We start from the raw sequence: 14646 nt of genomic DNA on the forward strand, positions 1-14646 counted from the left end.
TGTGTTAACGACCTAGTTGACCTGGGTTTGCCAGGAAAGGTTAGCAGTTTTGTGAAAGCCTATAGTCGAATACAAATTTAGAGTCCACGGCATTTCCTCCTCAAACGCGGATGCACACAAACCTGTACCAATGGGCGAGCACTTCAGACTGACGTCATGAGCCGGACGGCTGGTGAATCCGCCTTCGGAGAACATTGCCGAGTGCATGAGCGGGACTATTTCTTCACTTCATGTAGTACTGTGCTGCCATCCATCAGTGTGCTCAATAATAAAGTCTAAGGCGCTATGGGAAACCTACGGAAGAAAAATCGAGGACAGAGAGAGTGCCAGTTTCCAACTGTGCTTACTCAGCGAAAACATTCACAGATATTCCCAGGATTTGGGGACATCTGTACGTGGCGCCATCTCTCGGCGGCAGGAAGGGCGTCCTGCCGTAACTGAATGGGAAATAGGCGAAACAAAAAATCATATCTCTTCAAAAAAGCTAGTTATCAAAAATGACTCGGGATTCTATACAGCAGATACCTACTGGAACGTTATGGTAAAATAGCAGTATCGCATTACAAAGCGTGTGGCTTCCCAGGACTAGGGTGCCTTGATGGGCGTTTTGTTGCGCGTTCACACATCGAGGCACACTACCCAGGACAACTGAACACCGCCCATCAGAAACACATGGGGCCCCATTGTAAAAATTTAAACACTCTGGGAAGCCACGCGGTTTGTAGTGCCACACTGTAATTTTAACAGAATGTTCAAATAAGTCTCTGCTGTATAGAACCGGGAGTCGTTTTTGATAACTAGCTTTTTTCGACAGATATTATTTTTTAGCCTACTTCCCATTCAGTTACGGTAGGCCACCGCTGTCGCCGACTAGAGCTGGCGCTACGTGCATGTGTCCCCAATACCTGGTCACGCAGCTAGGCAAATATGCGCAAAGCCAGACAAATGAATTAAATATATTAAAATGTGCAAAAATAGCAGTCACGACAGAGCCTCGCAGACCACCTGCCTCATTTCCGGGACATCCATGGGCCTTTCGCGCGGCGGAAGGCGACCGGCGCGTTTCCTCTCCACTTCACCCGCGATCGTCCCCTGCCATCGCACGCTTTCACTCGCACATTGGAACATACGACGCGCGGGCATGTTCTCGCCCTTAGACTTTATACGGAACACCACGGCGACAGTGACGGGGACGGCGAAAATGCGCTTAAAGTGTCCGTATGATTGCTGTCGCTATAAGGACATCTCGTCAGCTCGTTCTGAAGAAACGCCATGTAGATCGAGGTCCTAAGTGAAATGGAAACCCAAGGAACGCATATATATAGCATTATGACTTCTTCGTTATGTCTTGAACAAAGAAAAGCTATGTGTTGTAGCCATCTCGTTTAGCCTTATTAAACGCGAAGCATTTCTTGGCGAACCATATGATCTATGGCAAGCGAATGAGAAGGCGATGCCAAGGGCGAAGCTAATGCGAAGCTTAAGCGTCCTCCAATTATTTCGTATGAATTTTGCGAAGAGCAGCACATATCTAGCGACTCAAGTTGCCATCATGGTTGTTCAACGAGGAGTGGCACATATATTCAGGTGGCACGAACATACCACATATATGATGCATGTTAGCGTTGAAGCGACACTAAAGTGAAGCACTAAACCAGTCCAAACTAATAAATTGTTCCTTGAGAACTTTCTCGTCTTTAATTTTGCCATGTTAGTGGTATTACTATAAGAAATAATTACTATCAAAGTTTGGTGAATGTCACTACGGGGTCACGAATTTCAAAGCACTTATTATTATTATTATTATTATTATTATTATTATTATTATTATTATTATTATTATTATTATATTATTATTATTATTATTATTATTATTACTTTTGTAACTAGGTCACATTGGCTCGATAGAACTTCCTGATACTTGCTATTTGAACTCTCATGGCGCCGTTAAAAATGAAACATCATTAATTCTTTAACAATAAGTAATGCCCTCACAGTTTACGACGTCTCGGCGAGGTACTTCCTTTTTGCTCGTTTTCCTTCTTGCCAAGCGTCCTCTTCTCGCAACAGGTGTGGTGCGTTTGTTATTGCAAAATATTAGCTTACTAATTCGACAAAAAATAACTTTTCTCTTTATCGTCCCTTTACATTAAAAAGTTAAGATTCGGACATAGACACAGGTACGTGTGTGAGGTGTCTTAAGAATGCCAATATAATTTAAAAAGTCACAGTTTCTCCGCAAGGGCGAAGCAACGAATGCAATAGAAGTAAATTGGAAACCGACATGAAGCAAGGCTAGCAGGCATCTCCGTTAGTGTCCGATCTGGCGTAACTCTAGAAAACGCTGACATAAAGAAATACGGCCGCTCCAGGGAGCGAAGCGGCTTTCGTGCTGTCTGTGAGCGGTGAGAGCCAACCTGTACAAGGGTAGGAGCCGTCTATGATCTCAGCCGACCCAGACAACACTCGACGTCCCGAGGTCGTCCTCAAATGGTACAATCGTCCTCGCACATTTCTCGATGTCCTTGGTACGTATTGAGTACGACACGAGCTGGTTTGGCCCGGAAACGTCTTTGCGAGTGCTTTCTGAGGACAACAAGTTGTCCTGAAAAGGTACTTCCAGATACCTTTTGGGGATGACAAAAGCAATATCGAGAGCGCGCTAGCAAGTTGTCCTGAAAAGGTTCTTCCAGGGACCTTTTGGGATGACAAATGCAATGCATGCACTGAGCGCTTACATATGATTCCTCGCGTCCTTTTCACACTAAGTAGATGCATATCATATGTGAAAATTTGAAAATTTTCTCAGCACGTTTGTTTCACACAGACATTGCATATTTTCGCCTCGTTGCTTTTTTTGGTTGAAAAGCTTCAAATTACGCGTTTCGCTTTCTGAAACACAAGTAATTAATAATCTTGGGTATCGAAGCTGATATTGCGAAATGTTCATTTAAAATAGTGTGTTCCTAAACGTGGCAGCCATATATTAGTGAATATCCACCGCTGAAGCGCGTAATAACAAACTAGCCGCTGGCAACCAGTGACCATGCGTTGCCGTTCTGGATAGTCAAGTAGCCAAACCTGGCCAAACCAGCCAAGCCATTCCAAGTCAACTGACTGTCAAGATGGGATCTTGCAATGAAGGTTAGTGCAATGCAAACCGCATCTTTGTTGTTTGTGTGTACAGTACAGTTTAGTGTACAGTTAACAAAAGTAAGATGTCTGAAAGTGCAAATTGTAGACGTCGACGGGAGGTCAACCGCCGTGTTGATGGGTGCTTCACGTTACTCAACGCTCTGACTGGTGCTCCAATGAATGGATCGGCACCAGTCGAACAAATCGCGGTGAATTGTGCTTCGGAGAGTCCCAACGTGAATAACGGGGAATCGAGGTCTGCGTCTGACACATGGCCCGACCTCGGGCAAGTGAACTCGATGCCCGTGTCGAGTTCACTGGTGGGCTGTCAGAGCGGAGCCTCTAACACTAATGAATGCACTGTGCACGATACACGTGGTGACGAGGACATTGTGCCAGACTTTCGAGGAAGTTACAAGCATGGGCCATTGAGTCGCAGTCGTCGCATGCTGCGGTGACATCACATGAGACTGTCATGAAATGTAGCATTGTTCCCAGGGGCGTAGCCAGAAATTTTTTTCGGGGGGGGGTTCAACCATACTTTGTGTATGTTCGTGCGTACGTTTGTATGTGTGCGTGTATATATACGCAAGCAAAACTGAAAAATTTCGGGGAGGGTTTGAACCCCCCCAACCCCCCCCCCCTTGGCTACGCCCCTGATTGTTCCACACGGGACAGCATCTGGTTCCTTTTGCATGTATTAATCCTTTTATTAAAATCGTAACTGCCTTTATTTGACGTCTTTTTTTTTTTTGCAGGAGTAGTCCGGTACAGTAAAACATCTTTGCAAATTTGTGTTGAATGCCTTAATATTGCTTTTTTTTTTCAGACACTGCCTCTGACTATATACTTGGACTCGGATGCCTGAGAAAGCGGTCCTCATAACCAGTCGGGACTAATTACTGTTTAAATAAATGAATTTCAATCAACAAGCTTTGTCTGTATTTTTTGTCATAGTCAAGCACTTATTGTCACCTCTCCGTTTATTGACGCAGTATACATACACAAGACCTCACAGAGGTGTTTTTCCTTTAATGTATGTAAATACCTTGAAAAGAATAAATCATATGTAGTAATACAAATTATCACAGCCTACGGTACCGAACCGGCTGCACAATGGTTGTTCTGAAAACATACTAAAAAAGTCCTGAAGTGTTGTTTTGAGGACGTCCTGAGGTTGTTATGAGTACGGACAACAGGACTGGATTAGTGCCATTCTAGTACCTTAACAGGACGTCCTGAGGATATCATAATGTCCTCAAGGTGGCATACTGAGGATGTCCTGAGGTTGTTATTGTGTTGTCTGGGGAGATAGGGTGCGCAAGCATGCGTGAATACGACCTTTCGAATGGCAGTTGCCACACCTAGAGTTACTGTGTGTGGCTCATGTACACTAACTCTAGCCTCACCAGCGATGCTGCAGCGCCCCAGTGACAAAGAAACACCTCTGCTTGAGCCGCGCCCGACTGCAGCCTTCGCTAGCTTTCACGCGCATGTAGGACCAGGACTTAAAGTCAGTGGGGGGGGGGGGGGGGGGGGCTCGGGGGGGGGGGCCTCTCCTTCCATTTCTTAAGGAGGGGCTGTATGTATGTGTGTATGTGTGTATATAGATCTCCACCCTCTGAGGGCCCCCCTACATTGAAGGGAGACTTTAAGCCCTGCATAGAACATACGGTGGGAGACGTTTTCGATTTGAACTTTATACGGAATATGACGACGACGGCAAAAATACGCCTCGAGTGTTCATATGATTGCTATCGCAATAAAACGAGCCTGGCAGGCGCACTCACTGGTAATTCTCTCTTCGCATGTGCATGACACCTTAGCGTGGCTCCAAAGGCATAATCGGCAAAGGATACTCACGGTTAGGTCGGCACGGGCAGACTTTCAGCACCTTAGGTTTCCATGGCATAGTTCATGGTGTGGCACAAGACAATTAGAAGTTACGTTAACTAGATTGCGATGCAGAATTCCCTCTTTAAATTTTTACTTACACAGGCCTGGTTTTGTTCCTTCCCCTCAATGTTGTTATTGTTCGCAAGCAGAAACCATAGACCATTTTTTCACAGAATGTCGCAGATATCAACATCTAAGGCAAAGATTTCTTGAACCTCCGTTCCGAAAACTTGAGCTTGAGCTTTCCGTAACGGCATTACTCTCCCTGGGGGCGTCGGCACTGGGTCACTGCAACAGGGACATATGAGAGGCAGTAATTAACTATATAAACGAATCAAAAAGACTGCCATGCTAATACTTCTAGTACACACCGGTGATTTATTTATTTCATTTATCGTTCATAATTTATTTAATGCTTTTATTTAACTAACTCTTTCTCTTCCATTTTTTTTCTATCTCTTTAGCATTCAATTGGGAAACCGCGAACACAAATAACATTTTCGCTTACCTAAAATTATCTCTTTAGAATTATCTTTTTTTTTTTCTTCCCCCCCCCCTCTCCCCCCCCCCCCTTTTTTTTTTCACTCACACATCCTACTGCCGCACGATTCGTGGCCGATCCCCCGTGGTGGGTTGTGCCATTCCTCTAGGATCAACCAACCAACGGGCAGTCGACGAAGAAGAAGAGCAGATTGGCACGCGTGCCACCTCGGTTCGCGACGGGCTGCCTGCTGGGATATTAATTTGTTCCCGATTCCAGGTCTTCGCGTGGTCCAATGCTCCTAACCTAAGTGAATCTATCAAGCCTACAGCGTGAGTACACATTTCTTAAAATACATATATGGTGACGGAAAGAAAAGTGACTAACGTTAGGGACATGGTATTCTATTGAAGGTACTGCGGATCTTACACGCGGCCGTTGAATCAGTTATTAATGTGAAGCATTTCACAGGAAGTAAACGAGGGTTCCAGGAACAGTTCTTCGCTCAGTCTTTGGATCAGATTAGAATCCATTTTCTGAGCCAAAGAAATGCGGAGGCTATCCAATTCTTGACTTCGGTTTCTGGTAGTGGCACGACGGCGTTCGTGTGTCCTGGTGCATTCTTTGGTTAAGTTTGTGTTTCGTGCTCTGCCGAAGCGTACCTCAGAGGCAACGTATAAAGAAACGCGAGGTTCGAGATCCGCTCCGCCAGATGCCGCAGCGATCCCAGCCGCTCAAAAAAAGAAAAAAAGAAATGTTTGCTATTTCAATGAACTAATTCAATTAATCTTCATCAATTATCCGAGACTTAATTGACCCTCATCTTAAGAAAACTTATGCGCCATCATATGGATTTCAACCTGAACCATCGATTTCGTGCCTGGATGTTCGATAAACCGGAAGTCAGAGCTCGACCGGAAGTTTTTACAACAAACACAAGAAACTCGTGGCTCGTGCTGCTAATATACAAAAAAATCTGTAGTGATATAAATTAGGACACACCAACCAGTCAATAAAGATATCTGTCAAGCCGAAATGTAGGCTACAACATTACTTAATTTTTGAATGAAGTGCACACTTCATTCAGAATTCATTCATTCACGTGTGAAGCCTATTGTATGTTGTACTCACACACTACAAGCGCTCACCAATGTTGGCTGATGCTATAGCTATACGCTGGTCAGAAAATAATGCATGTCTATGACTGCATCCCTGCTTCACGCAACATTTCGCACATTGCTACAAGTCCCTTTAGGAAAGTATGCCGCAAGTTCTTTGTGTATGCATCGTTGATGACTTCGTGTGTCCTGCGTACGCAGTCTAAAAATATCGACATCATGTGGACGGCGCGCGTGGAAGGCGGACCATGCTGCACCCAGCACGCGGCAGTGGCCATCGGTGACGAGGTGTACTCGTTCGGCGGTTACTGCGCCGAAGAGATGAACACAACGCGACGGCCCATGGACGTGCACATACTCAACACCGGTGCGATCTATCTATCTATCTATCTATCTATCTATCTATCTATCTATCTATCTATCTATCTATCTATCTATCTATCTATCTATCTATCTATCTATCTATCTATCTATCTATCTATCTATCTATCTATATCTATCTATCTATATATCTATCTATCTATCTATCTATCTATCGATCTATCTATCTATCTATCTATCTATCAATCTATCTATCTATCTATCTATCTATATATCTATCTATCTATCTATCTATCTATCTATCTATCTATCTATCTATCTATCTATCTATCTATCTATCTATCTATCTATCTATCTGTCTGTCTGTCTGTCTGTCTGTCTGTCTGTCTGTCTGTCTGTCTGTCTGTCTGTTCTGTCTGTCTGTCTGTCTGTCTGTCTGTCTGTCTATCTATCGATCTATCTATCTATCTATCTATCTATTATCTATCTATCTATCTATCTATCTATCTATCTATCTATCTATCTATCTATCTACTATCTATCTACTCGGGGCAAGGCTGCGGCTTAGCATTCAATCGAAGGGTGATTTCCTAATACGAGCGAAATCGTCATTTAATATGAAAGGTCAATTAGGCACCTCATTAGGCACTGATAAGAAAATTTAAAAGATGCATGACTTTCGCATTCGAGTCGTCTATAGGCGAATGCATAAGGGACATTGTAACATTCTCTTTAGTCTACCTTCAAAAACCGTATCTGTTGTGTTTTTCGTCGAATGCGAATGCCCATGCTTGGTTGCGCAGGCTCTCTCCGGTGGACGCTGATCCCGGTGCAGAGCAACCTGGAGAACGTGCCCTTCCAGCGGTTCGGCCACACGGTGGTTGGGCACGGCGAGTACGCCTACCTCTGGGGAGGACGAAACGAGGACGGTGCCTGCAGCATCGTCTACCGCTTCGACACCTGTACGCCATCCGTCACTTCGTCGTCGCCTTTCGTGCCCAAAGAATCTTAACGATGACATACACAGTCCGCTGAACAGGGTAAAATTTTGGCAGGGGTTGGGGGAAATGCTGAAAGCTTTACACTATTAAAAAAAACGCAGCAGCGGAACGAAAAGAAGAGAACGAGGACCCTTTTTCTTTCCATTGGGGGGGGGGGTCCACTGCAACGCTGATTTTTGAAATTCACACTTTGCCCGATACTATCTCGATAATCTCGGTTTGGGCTTGGTACACGGCATGACAGGGGTGTCCGGTATACATGAACGGACAAGCACCTCCACCATACGTCAGGTAGTTGTGACTATGAAGAATGTAACATCCAAACCGGCAAAGATTGAACCCTTCTTTTGGGCTTACTAACGTGAACGTTTGGGCTAGCTGGCACTCCAGTGCACAAGTAACAGCACTGGAGCAGTCAGGGGGTTCAACCCCCCCGTCCCTCCCTACGAACCTTCCGGCTGCGCTACTGATTAACAGCGCGAAAAAATATGAACGAGACGATTTTAGTTGGAAGTCAGCGCTTGTATGTGTCCCCTCGCTTCGTTATTCGTTTATACTTTTTGGCGCTCTTAATGTCTTAGGCCTTTATTGTGCGAAGTTGTGCCCAAGAAAACAATAGACTCAATATACAGTGTAGCGGCGAGTATGGTTTTCGGTCGTCGAAAATCGGCCCTGTGGATGAAAGGCGTCGCCTTTTATATGAACGCTTATATAAACTTCACAACCTCGCTCTGCGTAGACAAGTGCCTCGGTTATCGTTATTTCGCGAGAAAGTCACAGTTTCGCCGCAAGGGCGATACATTGAACGCGGTAGCAACAAATTGGAATGTTATACGAAGTAACGCTAGCTGTTCACCCCCTTAGCATGCCCAGCCTGGCATGTAGCTCAACAAAAGGCCGGCGTAAGGAGACGAGACCGCTGCAGCGAGCGAAGCCACCTTCGTGCTGTCTATCGTTTGAAAGCGAGCGTTAAGAGCATAGCACGTAAAGGAGCAAGCCGTCCGCTGATGCCTGTAAAAATAAGCCTGCAGAACCTGCGCTCTTTTCCTCGCTCTGCGCTCTTATCTGTGTTCCTGCTTTTGTACTTTCTGCTTGCGCAACACCTCTAAAATTCTAGTACGAACCAACTAGTCTAAAAGGAAGTTTCGCGCTACCGCGCCCGGCTGAGCAGAGTGGGGAGCCGTGCATGCAGCCGCCCCTCCGCTCATTGGCCTTTCGCGCGATGAAAGAAGGCTGGCGCGTTTTCCTCCCCTAGATAAAGCGTTCGTCGCCTGCGCTCGCACGGTTTCACTCGCACATAGAACACACGACGCACGAGGCGATGTTATCGATTTGGGACTTTTTGCGGAACATAAACGGCGGCGCCGACGCCGACGGCAAAAGCGTGCCGAGAGTATACAGACATAATTGCTGTCGAAAAAAATCCAACCGATCATTGGCATATGCAGCGTCGCTGACGTGGCTTCGTCCTCGCACCACGGGCGAGACCCCGGCAGCGCGCGAGGGCCACTCGGCGTGCGTGGTGGCAGCCGCATGTACGTGTTCGGCGGCGTCGAGGACGATGCCGACGGGTGTCGCAGGACGTGCACGTGCTCGACCTGGACACCATGCACTGGCGATTCCTAGCCACCAGGGTGAGCACACACCTCCTCCTCCAGCTGTCACGTGGTCTGAAAAATCTGGCGTATATAACGTACATAATTCAAAAGACAAAACTACGACTAGAATTCACTCGCCCATAAAGACTATATATAGGTGACACTCCTTTTTGCAAAGTGAATGTTAGAGCATCCCAAGAAGACAAACGCGATGTCTTATTGAAGTTGTTTTACTGGCTAAAATGAAATCGGAAAATTCTTTCTTAGAAATATTTTCAGGGAAGTGTGTAATACATTAGCTTTCTTCCTTTCAATTGAATAAAATATTACATGATTTACGGTTCTGTGATGTCTTTTTCCAGTGAATTACAGACTTTGAATTACAGACTTGTAAACATCGTACTAGGGCTTTGTTGACGATTTCTTCCAGCAATTTTCCTAAACAAATTGATGAGATTAATCGAAGATTTGTCTCATACAATTGTTAAACTTGTTCACCTTATACATAGCAGACCACATCGAATTCGTTGCAATGGATGATCAGCAAAATGGTTTCTCCGTTCTCACGTGTTTACGTAGAAGCTCTCGAGGTAAACATTCCCGTAGGCGTGCTCACAAGGCCCCCCCCCCCCCCAGCCGTCTGAAGGGGACATCAATTCTGCCCCACACCTTCACAGAGACGGGCCTTTCATGCCATTTTTCAATGCGCAGGGTTATTATGGTTATGCATGTAATAGCAACAGAGGACCCCTGATGTTGCATTCAAAGATCTGTTTACTTCTCATCTTTACCCGCAGAAAGCCGGGACCAATAGCAGCCGTTGTGAGAAGCACGCCATCGCTTCATTTTCATATTTGTATCATGGGCGAGCTTGCTTTCGTTCCGACTCGACAAAGAGGAGGGGGTGGGGAGGCGTGCGGGGATAGTGTAGTTGATAGACACGTCCACGTGCATGGCTGCACGCAACAATTGCGCAGGGCAATGCGCGGAGTGGCGCAGCTTCCACTCTGCGGTGGCCATCGGTCGGCGCATGTACGTGTGGGGTGGCAGGCGCAGCCCGACAGACACCCACGAAGAGGTGGCCTACTGCGACCGGCTCGCCTACCTGGACACCACCAACGGCGCCTGGGTGCACCCCGTACCAAGGGCACCAGCCTCCGGGACGGTGCAGCCACGCCGCCTGTACGAACACGCTCTCTATTTAATCAAGCGAAGCTTCCTGCACAACGCAATGACTGGAAACAAACGTGTACACGTGATAACATTCAACAGATTTATTTGGACAGCGTCACACTCATATATCTGAGGATGATTCAAGGCCTACGCAACCACATTTGTAACATTTGACATCACATACAACGAATGCTGCAAATGCGGTTGCGCAGGCTTTTTATCATCGTCATATATACGAGTGTGACGATCTCAAAATAAATCTGTTGGACAGCGCCTGTCTTCGTCGGCTTCCACTCTCTCCTTGTGTTGTGCGCTAGATGCTCAAATGAAACACCAACATGCCCAAACTTGCGTTATTTTTGTAACTGACAGCAGGCGCGTAGCCGTGGACTGGCACACCGGGCGTCAAGAGCACGTGCGAGCAATTAAATAGCGCTTAAAAAACTTCCCTATTAGAATTAAAGCTCACTTGTGCTCGCAGCATAGATAAGCTCAGTTGCTACTTCGCTCGACCGTTGAAGTGCCGCGGGAGCGCTCCGGAGCGACTGTTGAGCGGGCCATAAGTTAAGTGTGGCGAATTGTTCCCTCACACATGGGTACCATTTTGTTCATTGGTACGTGACTGTGGCGTCACGTATTGCAAAGTACTCTCTCGGATATTGGTGCTGTTTTTGTGCAAGATAGCTCAGCGCGCGAACCTCATTAGGTCGAGTTTTCTTTCGTACTGCTTGAACAAACCGCACTGGAACTTATGTACCGCGGAATTTCACGCATGATCTCGCATTATACATTCTCAAATGCGATGTTACCTCTGGTTGCATTCAGTTTTGTCACGCGATGCTCCTTGGAAAGTTCTTCATTTTTTGTCGTGGTCTCGCTGTCTTCACTGCTACCAAACACGTGAGGCTGCCTTTTATTTCCAGTCGTCTACAAAGGCGAGATGTACGTGTGCGGCGGCTACAACGGTCTCCTGGGAACATTCTTGGAGACATGTACAAATACAGCCAGGTAATGCAATACGCGCACATGCTCAGGTAGTCCTCGCTGATGTGTGGCGAACCCACGAGAAATGCAAAGTAGCAAAAACAAGATGATAACATATTGCCTTTCCTGGCATGATGTTTTCAACGCTTCGTGACATTTTCTTAGTGGAGACAGTTTACATCAGGGCGGGAAAGCTAACTCAGTTGCATGTGAAAACCACTTTTCGAAGATGTGTTCTCAAGTAAAATACCCTAGGCAAAGGGTATCGTGTGCAGAAACTCGCCGAGCTCTGCACGTTGCCTAGCAACCACCTGGCACGTCTGCACCTAGCAACGCGTTGGAGGAAGGAAAGGAAGAGGAGAGAAGAAGAGAAGTGGAGAGAAGCGGGAGAAGAATAAATAAATAAAACAAACTAAAATTTCTTGGTGAGGCCGGATATTCGAACGTGGGTACCCGCGGGCCCAAGGCGAGCGTCTTAACCACTCGGCTATCCAGGCACGCTAGTAGAGAAAGCACTTATGGGAGCCTTATGATTGCGTTGCTTTAGACGAGAGAACGAGAACAAGACAGAGAGAAAGAAAGAGGGAAAGAAAGAAAGAAACAGAGAGAGAGAGAGAGAGAGAAACACAGAGAAAGAGACAAAGGCAAAGAAAGCACAGCTTAGCCATGTATAGTATAGTTTAACAAGAGGGGGGGGGGAGAAAGGGAGGTGAGGGTGAGGAGGAGGGGAAGGCCGCCAGTTCCACTGGTTCCTCAGCAACACTAGTGCGTAGCCGACAAAATCTTTTTCCGCAGCGCAAATATTTTGATTGCTTAATTTAAACCCATCCGTCAAATTTTTTATGTGGTCGCGAATGCTGTCAAAATGCGTAGACGATGTCGTTGAAAGGAGGCTCCTGTCCTCGCAGAGTGCTCCCTGTGGAGCCAGGTGAAGCTCCTGCGCAAGGGGCCCACCGCCAGGCGGGGACACCGATGTTGCCTGGTCGACAACCGACTGTTCCTGTTCGGGGGAACCAGGTAAAAATTGCACAATATATAGTTTCAGCTATACGTGATCATTGTGAGAGTATCGTTTCTCATTTCAATACCACATTTGGTATACATATTAAAGCAGAAGCGTTTGCGTAAGGTGTTAGAAACTCATTACGGCAATTTTTCCGCCATATATGCCTCCGTAAATGTTGCCAGATTGTGCCAATTAATCCCCAGTCCCCCGCTACGGCGTGGCTCATAATCACGTCGTGCTTTTGGCATGTAAGCATCCCGCAATCATTAATATTACGATACTAGAGAAAATTAATTTTTCCCAAAATTTTTCTTCCATTTCAGATCCATTTCTACTTACATTCCATCAGACCCGTTTCCTTTTCAGATCATGACTTGTTTTCTTCCACCTTACAGAATTGTTTACTTGATGACAAGTAAAGCGTATATTGTTCAATTTTATTGCGATAGTAATTATATGGACACTCTCGACGGTTTGCCGTCGCCGTCATGTCCCGTATAAAGTCCAAATCGATAACGTCGCCCCGCGCGTCGTATGTTCTACTCGCAGCTAAAAGCGCGCGAGCGGGGACGAAGAACGCGGCTGAAAGCAGAGATGAAACGAGCCGACCCACGTCATCGCATGGAGGGCGCGTGCGATAACAACCCGCGTGCGAGGCCTGCCATCGATTGCTGCTCAAGCAAAGAGGGAACGCCCCGCCTGTCTTGAAGGAGCATGAAAAAAAACGAGGGGGGAGTGGGGGGGGGCTCGAGCAGCAACTGTGAACTTTGATTCCAAGTGCGTGGTCGCGATCGCTGGCGCGCGTGCCATTTCTCGGCAGGCATTAGCACACGGCTCATATATCTTTCTACGTGCTGTGCTCTCAACGCGGATAGACTGCGCGAAATGCGCTTCTCTCCCTAGAGCGGCCGTATTCTCTTACACCAGCGTTTTGCAGAATTACGCGAGACCGCGAATCCAAAAAAGTTAGGTGCGAGCCTTACTTCATATAACACTACAGTTTGTCGCTATCGCATTCATTGCTTCGTCCTTGCGGTGAACCTGCGACTTTTTTTATGTTCTGTATTCTCATCGCCCCGTATTTGAATTCAATTGTATAAGTCTAACACCGTTTCTTCATATTGCCGCAACGTTTTGCTGAATACAAATAGCGCGCCCATCACCGTGCATATTGGACGCGCATGGGCGCCTAAGGCCCGAACACCGTACGCGTTGCAGCGCGTCAACGCGTGACTTTTGACGCGGCGTCGCGCCCTCTCCCTATGGAGAGGGAGGGCGCGCAGTTTCGCGTAGGCGCGCGCCCTCTCTCCCCATGGGTAGAGGGCGCCGCGCCCTCTCACTATGGAGAGGGAGGGCAGGCAGCTTCGTGTAGCCGCGCGCCCTCTTCCCCCATCGGGAAAGGACGCGGCGCCGCGTCAAAAGGTCACGCGTTGACGCGCTGCAACGCGTACGTGTGTTTGGGCCTTTATTGTAGTGCCGCGCAGCGACCATCGTGGCGCGAGTGCCTGGCCAGACCAGGCTCGCACGCGCTTGGGACTTCTCGTGAAGAGAAAGAATACAGCCGAACGACTTCTTTGAGCTCGACTGACTCGCAGTTTTACAACCGCAGCCACTTTGAGTTGTGGGCACAGGTTCGCCCTTAATAAATACCTTTGTTTGATTAGCCTGTGTGCTTCAGATCGCTATAATATGTATTGTAGTTATTATTATTTGATGTTATTTTTGTTCGCTTTTTATTTATGTACCCCACTCTTCTCTACAGAGCTTTGTGCGATTGAGGATACAATAAATGAATGCTTCCTTTCTTTTTGCTCGTTGCAGTCCGGTGTCGAGCAAGGGCAACATCGTGGAAAGGTATCGCGGTCCAGCGACGCCGTAACCCTCGTGGAGCACTCGGACCTACACGTCCTGGACTTCTGTGAGGGAACGGCGT

At 46.9% G+C, this 14646-nt stretch overlaps 1 pseudogene; it reads left to right on the top strand.

Moving 5' to 3' along the window:
* The first annotated feature begins 6842 nt into the window (after nt 1–6842).
* The window catches only part of LOC119375287 (kelch domain-containing protein 3-like), a 16040-nt pseudogene continuing 8236 nt past the window's right edge, over nt 6843–14646 (top strand).

This window comes from Rhipicephalus sanguineus, chromosome 11, assembly GCF_013339695.2.
Source record: "Rhipicephalus sanguineus isolate Rsan-2018 chromosome 11, BIME_Rsan_1.4, whole genome shotgun sequence".
In the NCBI taxonomy this organism is placed as follows: Eukaryota; Metazoa; Arthropoda; class Arachnida; order Ixodida; family Ixodidae; genus Rhipicephalus; species Rhipicephalus sanguineus.